Source organism: Myotis brandtii, unplaced genomic scaffold, assembly GCF_000412655.1.
Source record: "Myotis brandtii unplaced genomic scaffold, ASM41265v1 scaffold1071, whole genome shotgun sequence".
Classification (NCBI taxonomy): domain Eukaryota; kingdom Metazoa; phylum Chordata; class Mammalia; order Chiroptera; family Vespertilionidae; genus Myotis; species Myotis brandtii.
The window spans coordinates 431,657-452,909 of NW_005353634.1; the positions used below are offsets into that span (position 1 = coordinate 431,657).

Below are 21,253 nucleotides of genomic sequence, written 5' to 3' on the forward strand. Positions count from 1 at the left end.
ACTGTTGATCTTAAGCTGAATAACTTGGCTTCAGGTAGCATTTGTCAGGTTTCTCCACTGTAAAATTATCCTCCCCCCCCTCTTTCATACCCTACTCTTTGAAAGAAAATAATATATAGTATTAAATAACAAGCTATGCTACTCAAAGCACAGCATCTTAAGTACTCTACTACCTAGAAACCTACCCGAAAGGACATTTACCACAGGTCCAATATATGATCTCCACGTAGAAATCCAGAAGAATCATTGTCTTTACTCACTACAACATGCTGCCTCTTCAACCCACATTCCCTGACAACAGAACAAAACAACATGCAATGCCTGCTTCTGATATCTACAATTCTGTTGTTATGTTATGTTTCTCTTGGTCTTCCCATTGCTAATTCATTCTTCTTTTACTTATATTTTAATGTCATCTCAATTCTCATTTGTAAGTATTTATTCAATTCCATTAATCTTTCCTTCAGCAAAAAAAAAAAAGGATCCATGTCTTGTTTTCATAATAGGCTATAAACAGAGCCAAGTAATCTGCAATTTTAAAGAGAACAGAAAAGGTACTGGTGTTGGAGATGATGAAAATATCCAGCATGCTCCAGAGATGACGAGACATGCAAATGTTGGCCAGGCATAGTCAGAAGAGAGCCACAGGGATAAATACTTGGTTTTAGTCAACAGCCAGCTTTAAATGAATAGGTGGTGGTCAAGATGAATCTTTTCACTGTAAATGAAAGTCATGTAAGAAGGCTTTCTATCAAAGGTCTCATTTCAAGTTATTTAAATTCCCCTATGGTTTATGAACTCACAATATAAACCAACTGAAGTATATAAACCAGGAACATTATTTTACTACATGAAATACCTTCAATGACAATGTCCTATCTGAGAAATACAGGAACTGAAATGCCTTTCCAAATGCCAGGGCAAATGAAGAATATGACTATGCATAATGAAAAATGAGGTAGGCCTCATTCTAAGCTCAAAAGTTTATGAAATATTTTAACCCAAGAGGTAACAGTAAATTAAAATATGCAATTCAATTTTCTGTTGACTCAGGTGTAAATGCAATGGCTACCTCTTAAATGTTCCAGAAAACACTGCACTCCTTGTGTGCACTAACCTGGCCCATCTATCTACCCAATACATCTTTAATCCCATCAGGCACCTTATTACAAATGTGGACAAAATTAAACATCATTCATTACAATATGTTTGACATTTTCCAAACTTCTTGTTCTTAGCATACTTAGGTATTTCCTTTTGACTTTTTCCCTCATCAGCCCTGCTATAAATATCAGCACTTTCCAGGGGATTGATATTACATATATTGGAGTCAAATAAAAACAATAGCCAGCATTTATTGAATGCTTACCCTGTGTCTGGACTTGAACTAAGTACATTATTTCAATGAGTCTTAATTATGAGGAAGTTATTATCATTCCTATTCCCCAAAAATAGAAATTGAAGATGAGAGAAGTTAGGTAACTGGCACGAGTACTCACGTAGCTAGTAATAGAATGTCCAAGTTTGAAACCCAGGTCTCTGAGTTCTAACCAAGGATTTCTAGGGCCTCAGCTAAAATGATTTAGCTCCAAGGCTATCACCCCACCCACCACCACTTCATACAGGTTTTCGGAAGCCCTATCTGGGAAAGAGGTAGGGCTCTTCTGAGCTTACAGTGAGGGGTAATTGGTCCATTTTACACTTTGGGGACATATTCTGTAATATTCATCAAGTTCTCAATAAAAATATTTAAAATAAATTTTAATGTTATAAAAGAGTAATCACTAAAGGTATACTTTATGACTCACTTTACTAAATATTTATAGTATTTTGACCAAAACAAAGAATCTTTTTTTAACCATGTTTTCATTTTCCAACACCATTAAGTCTAAAGGACTTGTGTTCACAGTACAATCACATAGAGAAGAGAAAGTATGGACCAGCTGGAGACTGGGCAGACTCTCTTCAAATGCCTTAAGTTTACTACTAATAAGCTAAAGAAGCCGAAAGAGGAAGTTTCATATATAATGTATGAATCCTAATTGGTTTTAAAATGACAATGTAAGTTTTTATTTTGTTTTTACCTATATATTTCTTATTGCATTCAATGACTTTATTATCAACAAACTTATATCTGAATTCTAATTCTGTTTTAAAAATGAAGGAACATAGCTCTATTTTAATAGTATGTTTATTTTTGAAATTAATTTAACTCTAGTTATAATAACTCAAGAAGCAAGTTACAGTATTTGTTCATGTCAGAAATATTTACTAATGACCCACTAGAGGCTGAAAGACTACGCTAGGTCTTGAGAAATCAACAATGAAAGCCTAGTTACTGACCTCAATATTTTAGAGAAACAGATGTGAAAGCAAGAGTCACAATGCAATATGCTACAGAGGTGAAGGTAAAATGCAGTGGGAACACGTAGAAAGGGAAGTTTTAGTGTGCCTAGAGGTGAGATGTGGGAGTGTGACAAAGAACAGATGACACTCACTGAGCAGATGATGACTAGTCAGTTTCTTGGAGTTCTTGTCAGAGGGTCACAATCTAGACAGAGGGACCAGTGTTTAGGGACAGAGAGTCATATTAGAGCTCAGCATGTCTGTGAAGTAGCCACAATTCAATGTGATTGCAGAATTACGTGTAAAGGTGCACAGTGTGGGAAATGAGTCTGAACAGGTAGATAATTAAGGGTTTGTAGGTAACCCAAGGGAGCTTATAATTTTTTCGATAGATTGATGATTTTCAAGCTGCATTCTGTTCTGTTCTGCAGATACACTGCGGTCCCTTAGGTCACTTAGCGAGGCATACTGGGAAGAGCTGAGATCAGGGCTCTCTATGTCCCATCCCATTCATTGAACTTCACATCTAATCAACTCCATGTAACTGAGATATTACATAAATATACTAGTAATTGAAAGAAGATTCTGTTGACAAAAAACAAACAAACACACCACATGTGTGAAGAACAGTGTTATGGGAAATAGGCCACTGTTGAAGAATTTTTAACAGGGAAATGACAGGTTCAGATTTGCAGATCAAAAGGATGATTTGGTGGGTGATGGGGCTGAGACTGAATAGCAAGGATGCTGTTCCAATTGTCCAGGTGAGAAATGACAACAACCTGCAGGGAGTAAAGAACAAAGGAAGGGATAAATAGTAGAGAGGTTTTGGAAGGTCGAACAAGCAGGAACTGGTGACTGACTAGATGTGAAAGGTGAGGCGGAAAGAAAGGATAGGGAAGGTATTAGCATTTCTGGTTGGAGTACAGCTGTGGGCAGTATAAGGGATACCTAAAGAGGGATGGAGTTGAAGGATGGAGCCAAGAACAGTAGAGAACAGATGTACTCATCATTTAACATACTGGGCTTGAGGTTCTGGAACAACCAGATAAATATAATTAATATAAGAAGGATGTTAGCCTTGAGCTCAGGATTGAAAATGCCTATGGATTCAAGTTAATGCTCTCCTTAGTTTAGTGATGGAGAGTGAAGCTTCATATGGATGATTTGTCCCTGGCACATTTTTCAGAGACAACAGGAACATTTACTTATATTTGCTGTTTTCATTTGAAGGAATGAAAGTCAAGAACAACAGAAGAAAAACCCAGGTGTTCCTACATAGTCAAGAGCAGATGGATAGATGTCTATAAGCCTGGATGGTGTTAAATTTCCTCTCTATTGTCATAGATAGTGTTCTCCTGTAGGAACACTGCTTGAGGATTATTCCTCATTTCAGGTGGGATAAAGGACAGTGTGAAACTATGAAAATATTCCCTGAAAATAGGGTTCTCTTTTTATTGTAGAAAGTCTGGAGAAATTGTTAAATAAAAGAACAAGAAAAAACATTTTCTTCCCTTCCCCATGCATTTTTTAGAAACTATATAGTACTCACATATTTCTGCTGTCACTTATCTAACTGCATTATAACTATGGCTTTTGTTTGTTGCAGTCATTCATCGGTTAGCTCCATCAGACCAGGTATTGTAAGTCTTGGGTACAATGGCTGAGTCTCCAGCTGATACACACTACATGGCACATAGTTCTCAGTAAACATTTGATGGTTGAATGAAGTGAGGAGAATATATAAATATTTCTGCATATAGAAGACAGGTCAGAATCTACTCAGCAGCAGCATAATTCTCCACTAGGTGAAAATTTGGTTTAGTTCCTCATCCTCACCATTTGTCTTTGTTTACTTGTTTGATAATACCTCTTTCCTCCTTCCCCATCTCTACCTCTACTCTGTTCCTCTGGTTGCCAGGGCATTGGTCTTACAATGGCCCCTTTATTTTAAATTTTAGGCAATGGATATTTCTCTCACTTACTGCTTCTAGTTCCTGCAGGAAGTCAGCCAAGTAACTGACAGCCAATTCATAGATTGCCAATTTCCAGAATGGCAAAGTGAAAACTGCCCAACCTATAAGCAAGCCCAACCTTAAGGTTAAAGCCCAACAGTGGTAGTGCGGGTGAGACTGAGGGCCAGAGGAGAAGAGCTGGGCTTTGTTCTTCTTTGTCTCGTTTGCTTTGTTTTGAGAGTAGTGAGGTCACTTGACAGTACTATATGACTACTTTTCAATAAGGATGAAAGGGTTGGCCAAATGTTGTCCTCTGAAGAAAACGGCAATAAAATTCATGTTCTACATTTGGCCCACATCCTTGTGCTCCATTCACAGACACATGCAACCATTCTAAATGTAATTCCAGTTCTCTCTCCCATGTGTACATAGTTAGTTAATGCAAAAATAAAGCACAGTCTTTTCTAATATTCTACTGTCTTCAAACTGCTGTTGGTAAATTACCAAGCTATTATGCAGCTCTAGAATGACTGCCTTCACAAAACCTTTATGTGTGCCTGTGTTGTGTTTCTCTTTCCATATGGTATCAAATATGTTTGCATTAATGTCATTAATGCAAAAATCCTTGTAATATTTATATGTCACTGATTTGAAGTCAGTAATGTTGATTTTAAATAACAGTAAAGATATTTTAAGGCGAAGAAGTAGGAGAATCAGGAAAGCTACTATCATTTTGGGTCTTTGGATTTTGAACATATAGAAAGCAATTCTATAGCATTTTTCACTGAGTTTAATCAGACAAACTACAGAAGAAAACAGAATGTAATATATACACTGATATATTACAAAAGGAAGCAAAATGTTCTTCCGATTCATTAGAACTTTAATTTCATTTTTATAATCTTGCTATAAAATTTATTATAACTAATGTTTATTTGTTTCTAAAATTTGAGTTAAAAAGCAATAATAACTAACAGACTAAAATAATATTAAAATGATAAAAATAGATTAACTGGATCAAAAATAATAATTATCTAATATCTTATATAATAAAAGGGTAATATGCAAATTGACCCTAATGGTGGAACAACCAGAACGAACGCTTGACCAGTCACTATGAGGTGCACTGACCATCTTTCAGTCCCTTTCCCCAGCCGGCAGGCTCCCATTGCCCAATGGAAAATGCGGAACTGGGGGTGGGTGGCAGGGTACATGGGTGGTGCCAGGCCAAGGCTCCTGCCCCGCTGGTTGCCCCACACACAGAGGGCGACCCGTGGCAGGGGTAGGGCCAGCAAGCAGGTGGGAATGGCCTACCTCTTGGTCCCACCCCCCAGCCGGCAGGCTCCAATTGCCTGATGGCAAACGGGGAACTGGGGGGGGGGGTGGTGGCTGGAGGTGGGGCTGGCTGTGGGCAGCCAGGGAAGATGGCCCTGAATGCAGGTCAGGCCTAGGGACCATACCCATGCATGAATTTCATGCACTGGGCCTCTAGTTGGTCAATAGATAAACATTATATGTCAAATGGCTAAGCACAAAAAAAAAGTCACTTGCTGATGATAAATATCATTCATTTGCTTGTTCTGAGTTTGTGAAAGTCACAGATGCTGAGTTATGTCACTAGATACTGACGTTTGAAATAAAATCTGTTGCTTTTCCATAACAAAAGTGATTTCAGAATTCCTTAAAGTTAGCTGCATAGATAAAATCTTGGCTTCAATTCTATGAAAGATGTGTCTCAATTCCTCTAAAATAACTTATTTCATTGGGATTGGAGTATTTGTCACTAATTGGATAATTTTTATTTTGAGGTCAGGATTTATAAACAGAATAATAAAAGTGTTTGTCCCTTTTCTTCCTAACCAGCTAAATAAAGAACTATGTAGACATATAGAGGTAGAGATATTTTAAAGGTAATTAGCACCTAATAGGCTGCATGTGTGTGTATATGTGCATGTGTGAAGTAAGACAGTGTAGAGAAGCATTTCAGAGCTAAACTGTGAAACCAGACTGCAGATAACCTGGTTGTAAATCTCAGCTTCGTTATCTCCTACCTACATAACTTTGAGAAGGACCAGGACCTTTCAGAGTGCCTTGCCTTTAATAGGATTATCACAGAATTTCATAGACTTGTTAGAATTCAATGAATAAATAAATGGAAAATCTCAGAAGTGTGCCTACTTTACTGTGTTATTAAATTATAGATGACAATGACTGAAATTCTTCTAGCCTATATGTGTCATGAATTATCCTTAAGTATTATCAAAATAACTGCTTAGCTTTTAGATACAGTTGTTTTAAAATGTCACCATATTATAACTTCATGACTGATTTTGGTGAAATAACATGTCTTTAGTGCCATTTCTATATGTATTTTTAAAAGGTTAGTATGATGCCTGCCACCACTGAAGGAGGAATTCAAGAATTAATGAAACTACCTAAAATAACTAAGAAGGAGGGTGGCATAGTATTACAGTATCAATATTTCTTTACCTTTATGTGTTACTCTGCATGCATTTCAAGAGCAAACCCACAACAGTACTGTCAAATCAGAGCTCTCTTTCAGGGAGGTCTTTTTAAAAAGTGTGTAGGAGAGAGTGAAATGAAAGCAGAAAAATAGGAAGACATAAAGATAGAGGAAGTACTAAGAAAAAAATTATGAGAAAAGCAATACTCAAATGTAAATTATTTCCCTTCCAATCTATTTCTTTTCATGCTCAGTAGAAAATGAGTACTTCAGGTCTATCTTATGTATGTGCATATATACTAGTAACCCGGGCTCTTGGTATGCTCCAGAATCAACTTTAAAATATCAGCTCTTATTTCACTGTGGTGATCTATAAAGATGAGGTTGCCTCTATTTTGAGTCCAATAAATTCCTTCTGAACTTTAATGTTTTAAATAAATATTTACTATCAGCTTATTCTATTGTCACTGGCTTCTTTATGATAAAAGTCAACTCCTAACATTAAAAATCAGTTTATCTGTGTGTAAGTCCTGAATGTTTATAGAAAATATAGCTAAGCAACTAAGGAATATGGGAGACTTCTCTGTTTCTCACAATATAGTATACCAGACTAGATAGAGTAGAAAACATGAAACTTCTCTAAAACGTATTTTTAGATTCGATAAAACAGGAAAGGGACTGTCCAGGTACTAGACACAGAAATGTAAGCCCATGAGATGGTGCAAAAGCAAACTTAGTGCTGGGGAGGAAGGTAATTGTTTGGGATTTGACACTCACCTGCATCCATCAGAATCCTGGAAGAGCTGTACGCTCTGTGAAGGGGTAAGTAAGAAATGTCTATATTATAAGACACAGGCGTTTTTCTGTACTGTGGATGCAGGAAAAATAAAATTCTTTCCCCCCAGGAACTTTTTAAAAACTTTGCCTGAGTTTGGATTTAAAATTTATAGAATCTGAACATTGTGACAACCCCTGGAATAGGAATCATAAAGGCCTGTCTAGCAATGAGCTAGTGATACTATCTGGCAGAAGTAGAGGCAAGTTTGGTCTTAAGAGATTTTAAAGATTTAGATGACCTTATAATTAAAAAGTGACAAAATATATAAGGAAATAACTCACTATGATTGAGACTTAGCATGAAGAATAAACAATACAAATAAAAACCCAAGCACTTAAGATAATAAAAATAGATTAAACTGTGACATAAGTATTTTTAAAGTGACTAATGGCATACATTAAAAAATAGAGTAAGATACTGTGTATAAGTGCAAGTAAACTTATAAGCAGGTTAAACATCAGATTAGACACAGTTAAAGAGGAAAATAGTGAACTAGAAAACAGATGAGGAAATAGAGCAGAGTAATATAAAGATTTTGAAATATTAAAAAGTGGTTAAGATATATAAATTATAGAATAAGAAGGAACAACATATAATAAAAGTTCTCAGTGGAAAGGGTCAGAGAAAGAGAATGAAATTAAGGAAAATAGCAATAGGTTAGTAAAAGAAAGAATGGCTAAGAATTTGTCGGAATTGATGAGAAAACTTGAATCCTCTTATAAAAGGGAAAAAAATAAGATGTGAGAATGATTTTAAAAAGTTCACTTTCAGGATCATCATAATGAAATGGCCAATGACCAAAGCATATAGAAGACCTTGAAAGCAAACAGAGAGAAAAGACAGATTAAATGAGAAAGATTGAGAGTTAGGCAGACAGCTGATTTCAGACTTCTCAATTGCTACAGTAGAAACTAGAAGACAATGTGTTGATGTTATTAAAAGGATGAGTGGAAGTAACTGTTTGCCTGAAATACTATGTCCAATAAGTCATTATCTAAAATGAAGGATAAATGTTTTTCAAATAAAAATCAAAGAGACTTCTACTGCCTGTCTGTAGCTAAATAAATAAAGGATGTACTTTAGGAATATGTAAACTGAGTCAGAAAGGAGTGTAAAGCAATGGTGAGTAAATAAACTGGGAAGTATAGCAGTAAATCTAAACATGCATTGCTAGTATAAAACAATAAGTATAACAGTGACTACTTTAGGCATATAAACCAAGGCAAGTCTAAAATATTGAACAGTAAGGTAGTGAGAAGAATTAAAACATTCTAAGATCCTCTTATTGGTCAAGAGACATCTAGAAATACTTTTATGCATGTTAAATTTGCATTTTTGATATATGCACTTGCAACAATCAAGCATGCATGTTAAAAATTTAATGTAGTCTCCATAAAAAACAAAAGAAGAAAAAAGCATGTATTTCAAACAAGTTGAGGGAATTCAACAATGAAAATCAGAGGTTCTTGACTTTAAGATGCTTACTGTTGGATGGGAAAGACAGAGATGAAATTTCATACAACAAAAGATAAAATCTGCTTTATCCTAGAGAAATCTAATCTCTCTTGCCCACATTTTAAATCCTTTCCCCTTTACAGCCTAGGGGGAGAAAGAGTTCCAATAAACTTACATGTTTCCTAGACTTTAAAAAGCGCAGTGGTGGGCTCTGCCAAAAACACATAACAGAAACAGAATCCATTATGCAACATATGTGTGGAGAGCTCTAACAAGTGTCTGCAAACTGGCCAATACATGTGCTTTACATTAAGTCTACCCCACTCAGTCTCACTTATATCCAAAAAAATGACTGTCTTAGAAACAAAATAAATGTAACCAGAAAAATGTTTACATAGTTCCCATGCACACTGCTTTCTGAAAAAGATACCCATCTTTGTTCCCTTGCTGTCAGCGCATCGTTTCTGAATGGGAAAAAAACACACACACCATGAAGTGAAAACAGGACGACTGCACATAAAAAACAACACTTCCAGGCTTGATGCTCAGCCTTCCAGGGAACAATCCATCTTCATGAATAAAGAACATAAACTCACAGGATAACAGAACAGTTGAAGAAATGATTATAGGATCCATGTTGCTGTTAAAAGAAGAACTATACACAGCTGAACCAGGACAACAGAAAGGAAATACAATTTAGCAATGTAACTATACTAAGAATAGGTCAAGAGATATTGTTTCAAACAAAACAAAAAGGAAAACACACAAATGGTTCTTTTATTTCTTTAAGAAAGGTACTAAAAAAGGGAGGGAATGGGTTTGTGAGCTTTTGACAAATCTGGCGTTAACAGTAAATTGTTGAGTCCGTAAGAAATGGACTGAGATCTAAGGCTTCGAGGCATCAGGAAACGTGCCATTCAGAATATTCCTGGAGAAGAATAACTTGGAGGTACATCGGAGCCAATTCCCTCTTTTGTGAAAGCAGCCGTGTATCTCTGTATGGCAAGCCAGCAAACAGTTAAATAGCCTATTATACTTCCCTAATTTTTTTTTTACAAAGCTGGGAGTACAGAAATGAAAAATGATGCATTCAGGAACATTATTTTTAAATAGGTATGGTGTATATGGAATCATAATTTTCTCCATCTGTCCAATGTAAGAGACTTGATAATGCACAACAAGGACTATTACAGTGCATCACTACCAAGTCACATTTTAAACCCGTACTGCATACAGTTCCAACTTAGTATATGATGTTAAAAGAATCTTATGATAATAATATAACTGCTTATGAACCAAGCTATGATATCTATCAAGCCTCTACAGACTTAATCAGTCAGCACTTATTAATTATCTACTATTTCAATGAGTAGAGAGTATTAGAATGGTTTATGGGTTATATATGACTAGTATTCAGGAAAACTGAGAAGTAGTAAGCTCACTTCAGCCACTTAAAAGCTACATGATTTGGCTTAATCTTTGTATGCCTTTGTTACCTTATCTGTGAAATGGGGGAAGTGATAAATGAATTCCCTACATATCACCCAAAGTAGAAAAAAGGGAAAATTAAAGGACAGAACATAATGAAGTTGAGTTATCTATATATATAAAAGCCTAAGAGACCGCCACAACCGAAACAACCGAATGGATGACCGAACAGGCTGCTTGGGGGGACCAGGCTGGCAGGAGGGGTTAGTGAGGGCTGACCAAACGACTGAGCAGCAGGCTGCATGAGGCGACCAGGCCAGCGGGGGGGGGGCACTTAGGGAGGAGTGGCCAGGGTGGCAGTGGAGGGGCAGTGAGGGGTGACCAGGCTGGCAGGGGGCGGGGGTGGCTGTTGGGGGTGACTAGGTGAGCAGGGAGGGCAGTTGGGGGCGACCAGGTTGGCAAGGGGGGCAGCTAGGGGTGATCAGGCAGGCAGGCAGGTGAGCAGTTAGGAGCCAGTGGTCCCGCATTGTGAGAGGGATGTGGGATCGGGCCTAAACCGGCAGTTGGACATCCCCCGAGGGGTCCTGGATTGGAAAGGGTGCAAGCTGGGCTGAGGGGACCCCCCCCTGCACAAATTTCATGCACTGGGCCTCTAGTTGATTATAAAGGGGTATATTAATTACATATCCAGGGTACAGGTAGTGAGTTTCTGCTACACTTTTCAGATATTCTTCTATATATAAGTCTAATACCATGATACAACTTCCATTTAAACATCTTCATCTAGAGACAAACTTTAAATGAAGTACAGAAAATAAATGCCTTTCCAAAGTCAGATGCTCAGCTTATCATATCAAAGTGAAATTATATCAGTACAAAATTTTAAATAAATAAAAACTGCCTATTTTATTGCCAATTTATTTTTCATGCTAGGTATAAAAGTGACTTTTTATCTTTTATTCCAATTATGAAGAGAGGGCAGAAAAATTTAATATGGATTATACATATTTGAATTTGATTTTCAGCCTGCTTTATCTTTATCACTGAACGATGGTCCAGGATACTAAATCTCTGGGCCATGATCCAGTTTGTTTGCTTTTTAACAGATTTATTGAGGTAAATTTGCATATGATGAAATTTGCCCATTTAAGTGCCCAATTCTGTTTAAGTAAATGATTTTTAGTAAATTTACAGATTTGTGCAACTGTTGCCAAAATCCAGGTTTGGGACATTTCCATCACCACAAAAAAATACCTTTCATGCTCATTTGCAGTCAATCCCTATTACAACCCCTAGTTCCAGGTCACCAATAATCCTCTTTTTTAATCTGTATATTTGCTTTTAATGGACATTTCATATAAGTGGAATGATACATCCTGTGGTCTTTTATATGTGGCTCTTTTTACTTAGCATAATATATTTAAGGTTCATGCATGTTGTAGCATGTGTCAGTAGTTGGTTACTTGTTATTGCTGAATAATATTCTATTACATAAATATTTTACATTTTGTTTATCTAATTATTATCTGATGGACATTTGGATTGTTTCTATTTTCTGACTATTATGAAAGTATTATGTGTATATACTGCATTATAGATTAGAATGTCTACAGTAGCATTATGCATATGTATGTGTATAAGTATGTGTATATGTATATGTATGTCTTCAGTGCTTAGGCTTGGGGAAATTGGTACTGAGATACACAAGCCATAACTTTAGACTTTCCAGGTGCTCCCTTATTATTATTCTAAAGTCTCCTGGTGAAGGGAGGCAGGAAGTAGAATTGTTAAGAGCACAGATGCTAGAGTTGGGTTCCTTGGGTTTGTAAACCAGTTTACCAGTAACCAGAACCAATTCTAAGTTAGGCAAGTCACTAATTTCCTTGGTTTTCTTCACTATAGATTGGGGGTAATGACAATCCTTTATACACTTTGAGTGAGGTTAGATGATGCAAACCACACATCCCAGTGTTCATTAGATGTTAACTATTATAATTACAACAGTACATCAAATCACTGTGGAAATAATTTTTAAGAGATTAGTGGTGCTATTAAAATAGAGAGTTTAGAAGATTTCTGAGTCTATTTTCCCACTAAGAGATATATCTCTTACCCTTGCTTAATACAATACACAACCAAGCACAAACACCAGATGGCTTTATATGGAGGGCAGAAATACCGATTTTCTTGTCTGGTCATTTATCCCACAGTTACTGGCTGAGAAAGAATCTTTAGTAACCCTTTGCTTCAAGATGGAGCACCGCTGCATCCAGAGACAAGTAGCAGAATTAGGTTTCTATCAACCAATGAACACTCATTCTTTTTGTTATCACGTCCTCTGAACCTGAGACTAGCCACATGACAGGAGAAAAGTAATAGCAAGCAAATAGAGAAGGCAATGAAATAGCTTCTCAAGCTTAATTTACTTATTTACCAAATATACATTGTATATTATATGCCAGGAACAGTTCTTATCCAAAAGTAGCAACTCATTTACTCTTCATAACAATCCTATCAACTAGTATTTATTTATTACCTCCAATTTCAGATGAGATAAGTGAGGCACAGAGAGGTTGAGTAATTTGGCCAGTGTCACACAGCTAGTAGTACAGAGCAGATTTCCAAACCAGGCAACCTGGCTCCAGTGTTTAGTTTGCTCCTTTATGCTTTGCAACCTCTTTTACTAGAAGAAACATCTAATAGAGGTAGAACATACTCCCAGGCAAGAAAAGTAGAAGCGTGATCAGTTTTGTTCTGCACACAGATTAATTTTCTTTAATTGTACTACTTGATTAACCTTAAACCACGAGAATAAGCTTCTTTCAAAGATGAGTGAAATGAAGAAGGTAGAATTATACCCTACTTTCATTTTCATCTTAAATGTCCTTATCCAATTTCTATAAATTTAATATTAAACAAGGCAAGCTTTTCAAGTTTATGATAAGGTTCTTCATATGTCCTAATCTGACCATAAGAAAGAATCTCTACCTGACCATAAGAACATTCTCTTCCTTAACAATCATTCTTTCAGTACCTGTGAACTGAGAATGTAGATCCTCTGTGGAGAATAAAAATCCCAGTTGTAAAAAGTATTGCACAAATCATGTTCTTCCTGAAAGACCATGGTGCATATTAACATTTTGAAACCTTTGAATTACAAAAACATTTAGGTATACACTTTGAAGATTTAAAACCTACAGATAAATTAAATGTAGTTCTACATTAATGTTTTAAAGGCTCTGAAAAGTCCTGATGTATAGTCATCTGACTAAATTTTTATGTAGTTTTTCTCAAAATATTAAAACAATGTTTCTGTTGAAGAAGAAATACACCCAGCAGAATCAGAATTGGCTTTCCCCCTATATAACAACTATTTACCTGTATTGGAAAACACTGCTCTAGAGGTCTAACTAATCCTTAACAAATTAATGCAGTTATGTCTTAATCTTCTGATGAAACCTTCTTTTAATACAATCTCTGAGGCCTGGCATGGGAAAGAGGACAGTTAATAAAGTATAATCACATGGGTAAGTGTAAAGATAATATTAAAGTAACATTCACTAACATTACTAGGCCTTTTGCTCCAGACATTAAGAATTCTACATGGATTATCTCATTCAATGCTCAAAATAACCCCCAAAGGCAAGTATTTATTATTAATTGTCATTTTGCAAAAGAAGAGTAATGTGCACAGGGAACACACTTAATAAGGGGTTTAAAGCTAAGCTTCAAATCCAGGCATTCTAAATCCAGAATCCATATTCCAATAATCACACCACTGCCCAGCATGTGCCAGGCAATCATATCACACGCACACATGCAGAACCCTCCGGAATAAACTAGGAAGTAGATAATTATTAAAACTACCAAGAAAAATCTAGGAATGGTAGATATTATTTATTCACCATAGTTTGTTTATGTTAACTCTTGATACTTTTGTACTTATAAAACCTGTCAAATAATATATGTCTGTTTTTCTCTTTACTAAGAAGTGTGATGATAGGAACTTTTTTCTTCTTCTCTATGCTAAAATAATTCCAGTGATGGCACATTTTAAAATGGTGGTATATTCTGTAAACAGCTGAAAATAATAAAATATATCTGCAGTCAAAGCACTATTTCATATTATCCTTCATTTTTCCATGGAAGAATTATTCATACATTAATCCCTAATCCCAAGATATAAAATGTGTTGTGTTTGTAGGTGAACAGTGCACATTTTTGTATTGTTTTCTCCCTGCTGCATACTTTTCAAAGTGCTAGCATTAAGGTTCTGCAAATCAAATTCTATTTTGACATATAGCCTTTTAAAGAGCAAAAAAGGAAACAATGCAAAAAGGCACTAGATTTAAAGCCTGCAAACAGTTGCTAACATATGGAATTTCGACTTCTAAAAAATGTACACTTTTCATGCTCTGTTCTCAGAAAACAATATCAAAGCAATGAATAAGACCTTTCTTCAGATCTCTGTAGCTTCTTTATCCTTTGGTAACCTCCTTAGAGTATCTGAAGATGGAAAAAGAAGGACAAATTGATCTGGAGTCTTTTGCCTTCACTCTATAGATACTTACTGTGCTGTTACTTTTCTAGAATTTGAGGGCTTGGTATTGAAAAGGAGAGATGAGGCCCATACCCTTAAGGAACTTGTATTTGACATGGAGGAAACACATTCAAGAAGAAAACAAACACATAAACAAGGTATCACAGAGTGGTAAGTACCCTGAAGAAAACTACAGGTAAGTCCCTGAGAGACAGTGGTATGCCAAGAGATGAAGTGTGAGTGGGAGTGAGAGAGACACATGTGGACAACTAAATCTCAGACTAGGTGTGAGAAAAAGCACTTCCAAAAAGGTAGCATATGAACCGAAACTTAATAATAGAAGGATCCAACCCTGTGGATACTAAGTGCAAAGGCCCAGAAGTAGAGTGCGAAGCAGGGCCCAAGACTGATAGGAGGTAAGTTCTGGGGTCAGAAGAGTTTACAGCGGATCGATCAGAAGGTAGCTAGCCAAGGTAAGGAGACTGAAGGAGCTCTAGGGGCAATGAGGAGTCATAAAAGTTTTTCATGTGTGATGACGCTGGTCCTTTTAAATTTCAAAAAATTCTACCTTTGCTGCTCTGAGTAAAATGGACTACAGGGGGGCAAGGGAGGAAGCAGCATCTGGTCAGGAATTTGTGTAAGCGCAGTCTAATGAAACGATGAGGCTAGCTAAAGCAGGTGCAGTCAAGTCGCCCCCCCCCCTCATAAAAAAAGGGATTCAGGATACCTTCTGGAGGCAGGTTTGACAAAAATTTCTGAAGGATTAGACATGAGAGATGAGTAAAAGGGAGGAAGCAAGAATGATACCAAGAGTTGGCCCAAGAAACTGGTTAGATGATGGAGTGACATTGAAGAAACTAAACGAGAAAGAGAGTTGTGGGCCTGGGTATATATTCTTAATTTTGACATAATTAGTTTGAAATGCTTATTACACATCCAATGGAGACAATGAGTGGGTTCAGGGAGAGATAAATTTTGGGAGGAACTCACATATTCATGGTATATTAAGTAATGGGACTAGATGAGATCAGCACGAATGGGGGATGGGGTAGAGAAAGTGGAGGAGGTGAGGGGGTAAGGGAATGAGGCAGGAATGGGGAAAAAAGGAGAGAGAGAATGAGAGAGAGAGAGAGAGAGAGAGAGAGAGAGAGACATTGAGAGAGAGACATTGAGAGAGAGCGCGCGCACTCTGAGTATGTGGGCCCTGCACATTTATAGGTTGAGGAATCAAGAGGATTTAACACAAAACACTAAGGAGGAGTAGCCAGTGAGGTAGAGGGAAAATGAAAATTTAGCTGTTCTATGCACCTTGACAGATAACATTCTCACAACAATAACCAAAATGTAGTGCTTTCTGGCATTTCCCACTTACAGCATTATTAGTATAGTCTGTTCATTGACTTACTAAGGCAGTCCTCAGGTTACGTCAGAGACCAGACCTCTTCCTACAGCGCGACGTATGGCAATTTCGCCATAAGTTGGAACCCACCTTCATAAGCACCTAGGTCACTCACATGGAGCACATACACAGCAGTAATGAAGTGAAACAGTAAAAAAAAAATTAAAAGAAAGATAATTCCTGACCTTTACTTGTGGTAAATAAATAATACAAAACATAAAGCACATATGTACATACATCGAAATGACGAAATTTTTTTTTTAATAAATAAATGGGAGATGGCGACGTAACCACGAAATGACGTACGTCGAGTCCGACGTAACCCGAGGACCGTCTGTATATCATAAAACTACTTGCTAGCTGATTAAGGTTGGATGTAAACAATAATTCTCTAAAACAATTTGTACAGTGTTTTGGCTGAACAACAAAATCAAGGAAGACCATGTTATAAGCACACCTTCCTGCAGGTTATCAATCACTGCACACATCTGCGGAGAACTGCCACATAACCGTGAAGCTGATCTTCCTGTTTCACCACTGCATCCTCTGGCCTTGCTGTCACTATGCTCCATAAGTTTTCCCTGTTATCATATCCAAGGTTATGCTTTATGACAAATACATTTGAGATAAACTCCAGCCACTGTTTTATTATGGAATTATACAATCTTGCAAAGTTCTGATATATATTTCTCATATTTTCACTTTATTTCACTAACTAAAACAGCAGACTTTGCCATGGCTTTCCAACTTGTTGTATATTCCTTCTTCAGAAATTCTGATAACTATTAATCAATACTTATTCCAGTTTCTGAGCCACATTAATTTTAGCTTCTCTCTATGTCACTATTCATCCTGATTTAATAAACTAAATTTATTATTTTGCATCTTGTGTGATTTACCTCCAACTAGCTAGTCTTATTTATTTTCTTCATCTTCTGCTAGATGTTGAGCATATTAATCTTTATATTCCTTATTTCTAGCAGACTGACAGTACAAAGTGCATGGTCAACAGGTGTTGAGTGAATGAATGAAGTAATCTACTAGACTGGTTCAAATTGTTCTTTTTCAGTTTGACGAAAATGATAAAAATATCAAAAGACTGCTTTATTATATTCTAAATTGGACATTTAGGAGAAATGTTCCTGTTGCTGAGATTCTTAAGTCCTCCAAATGTTCCTATCTCCTTTTCATTTCGATCTGTAATTTTCATTATTATGCTAGTATAATAACAAACCATTTTGAATGAAAACTGCTATTCAATTGCCCTATGAATTTTTCTGTCCTCAGGAACTAGCGATATGGTTAAACTCAATAGCAATATTAAATGTTGGATTTTCTCTTTTGCTCCATGTGGCAAAAACTTCTTATATTTTAACAAAATTTATAGCTCCTATAATAACTGTAAAAAGACATTGAAAATCCAATACTATTTTTACTAGTTAACTTAATTACTATTTAAACAGTGAATTCACCTTTTTAAATCAACCAAACTGAGTTGAAACAGTTAAATATTAGACCTAAATTTTTTTCTAGAAAAATTATAAATGAGTTGGAGAGTTTCAGTCACTGTCTGATGAGTAGACCAGAAATCTGAAGGGTGCAGAATACTTCACTGGAGGAAAGACACTGTCTGGTTGTAGACTATCAAGATTTTTTCCAGGGGAAATGCTGAGCTACAGTGCTCTGCCTTTTCTGTAAAAGTCATATCAAACAGAATACATGGAAACTAGGTCCTGCATTCTCTGGAATTAAGTCAGCTAAAGGTCTTAGGAACTCAGATTGAATAGGAGACTTGCAAAATAATAACAAGCAAGTTAATATTAGAGCTAGAATTTGAATCTGATAAATCTTAATTTCTGGTCTTACATGATCTTCACCACATAATTTATATTGGATACATCATAGCTTCATGGTCAATTCACACAATATAAAAAGAAAGAAAAATTTAGAAAATAATTTTATGTATTTCTTCATGGGTTTTGCCTATCAATATAGAGATTTTTTTAACCTCTTGATGCTGATTTAGTAAACAACTTATCCTTACTTTCCTCTCAGTGTATTTTTCCATTTACATAATGCTCTATAGCTTCTATTTTACTTACCATTAAAGTAGAATTTTATTAAGAAGCATGGATGGAACTGGTGAGCATTATGCTAAGCGAAATGAGCGAGTTGGAGAAAGATAAATGTCACATGATTTCACTCATATGTGGGATATAATGATCAACATAATTTGATGAAAAAGAATAGATTTAGAGACAAATGTCAGGGGAGGTGGGGTTAGAGAGTAACCAAAGGTGTTGTATGCATGCATATTAGCATAACCAATGGACACAGACACTGGGCGGTGGGGACTTGCTCGGGGTGGGAGTGGCTGGGGAGGGGGAAGGGTCAAGCGGGGAAAAAGGAGACATATGTAAAACTTTAGACAATAAATAAATAAATAAAAAGAAGATAAATGTAGCTAAATTCCAAATAACATTCCCCTCTTGTATTATAATTAGGTCGTATTAAAATGAAGACTTAATTCACAACTCCCAACAAACCATTAAAAACCAGTATGATTGCTACAATCCCTTCACTGGAAATAGTTTACTAATTACATTATTGAATTCACTGTATGCTAATATTGAAAGTTTATTCAACAGTAGAAGATAAATGTAGCTAAATTCCAAATAACATTCCCCTCTTGTATTATAATTAGGTCGTATTAAAATGAAGACTTAATTCACAACTCCCAACAAACCATTAAAAACCAGTATGATTGCTACAATCCCTTCACTGGAAATAGTTTACTAATTACATTATTGAATTCACTGTATGCTAATATTGAAAGTTTATTCAACAGTCTCTCAACTACAAAGAATAATACCATTTAGAGGAATTCATTTCAAACAGAATATTCCCAAATGCAGGACATAAGGATACAACTGATTAAAGAAAAATAGCACTTGTAAACATGTCACTATATCCCCAATATTTGACAGTATCCAGACATAACTTTTTAGGTATAATAAATTCACTCTTCAGATGAAATAGTTGACTTATCATGATATTGTTCAGATTTTATCTAGATGTGGAAAATGTAGTATCCATGTCTAAAACAAATAATATCTAGAGTCCTATATCTATAGAAGTGTTGAAATTAAATTACAGCTCCAAAAGCATTTGGGCTTAATGAGAAACAAAAGCCATGTTCTTTCATATATGGAAAAATACTGGGACCAGTGAACCCATATTGGCAGCCTTTCATGGTGGGAAATAGAAAATTGCAACAAAAGAACACTGTTGACCTTGACTGTACATGTTTTCACTTCACTAGGAATTCCCAGCTGTTAAAGGTGATGATCCTTCTTATGGTCACATAGGTTGTAGCCAAGAATATCCTGAATTATGAATGAGTTCTATGTACCACAAAGCAGTATTTAGGAAAAATTGATCATTAACTCAATATTTAACTCTAAACAAACATATCTTTTATGTATTTTTATTGGTTTTTTAATGGCCAAATTTATTAGTTTCCTATAGAGTCAATATAAAAAAGAGAAATTATCAAAATGTAAACTAGTTTTATTCATAGAAGGCGTGTATATTCATGAATTAATTGATACTGGAACCTTGGAAGTCAAATCCTGCCATTTGAAAAAACACCATATATGTTCCTTAAAATATTTTTTGAGTCTTAGAAACAAAGAAAACATTGCTGAATTTCATGATGTTATTATACATATTTTCCTCTATGAAAAAGACAGACTGAAAATATGACAAGTTATATGGTGATCACAATTTATATAGTGTGATTGTTAATCATGTTATTCGTGGTCATTATTTAATAACTTTAAAACTCAAAGAGATCTAACTGTTAATGGAAAATTGTGTATGTGTTTTGAATAACAAATGATATACTGGACTTCCATGTTTCTTAGAAATGCTGGTATGTGTTGTCCACATTCCTGCAAACATCACATTAAGATGGGGCTGACCTTGGGCATTTCCGGGTGTCCTGTTGTCACTGTCTGCCTGTGGCACTGTTTCCCTGTTTCATCATGTGGGGAGGTGGGAGTAGGTTATGGAGCTTCTGTTAAAAAAATTAGAGAACTTTTAAAAACACTGTATTTACTTTAGATTTTCCAAAACACACTGAACTAAACGGATACAGGAGCTTATGAATGGGGGTGGGACATTAGTCAGTATGAAGGAATAGGCTATGCTGATGGAGATGTACACACAAATAGAAGAGGAGTTAATAGATGAACCATGTACATGGGGACATGCATGTGAAGGACTACATACTGTTAGTGAAAAGAACTGTGGTACAGATCAGTCAATCAATCAAGTCTTCAAGAATTTCACTGAGAACCTGTTCTTTCTGAGAAAAGATTGCTAAAGCAAATCACTGGAAATTTTGCTGACATTAACACTTACTCATTAATCCATACTGTTTCAGTATTGCTGCCCAGTGATCATTAACAGACAAATGAGCATACCAGCTTTAGGGACAATAGTCCGGATAGGAAGAGCGGTCAACCATGTCACAGAAATGGATAGAAATACCCTCAGTAAAGTGGTAGTGCAGAATAGCCTCTTGAAATGAGAGAGCTATCTTCAAATATTTAAAGGGATGCCTGGCCTCAGGAAACTAAGCTTATTGTACGAGGTGCTAATGGGCTGAGCCAACCTCAGAGAAACATACCCTAGGTCTTGTGAACCAAAGACTATCCTATCTGAGAGGCAGAATTGCTTATAGCAGAGCCTAAGTGATCTCTTGGTAGTGATACTGTCAGAACTCTAAGAGCCACAGGGCAGTGAGTACAGAGCCTCTGACTTG

The 21,253-nt window shown here is 36.1% G+C and overlaps 1 protein-coding gene across 8 annotated transcripts in view; it reads right to left on the reverse strand.

The window, feature by feature from the left end:
• The window catches only part of PRR16 (proline rich 16), a 245,379-nt gene that overhangs the window by 121,945 nt on the left and 102,181 nt on the right, over positions 1–21,253 (reverse strand). Inside the window, exon 2 of one of the 8 annotated variants that reach the window (XR_001362579.1) lies at positions 20,409–20,503. The exons of the other annotated variants lie outside the window; for them this stretch is intronic. The gene's annotated coding sequence lies outside the window, so the exon portion shown is untranslated. The remainder of the gene's footprint in view (positions 1–20,408; positions 20,504–21,253) is intronic. 8 annotated transcript variants of the gene reach the window in all.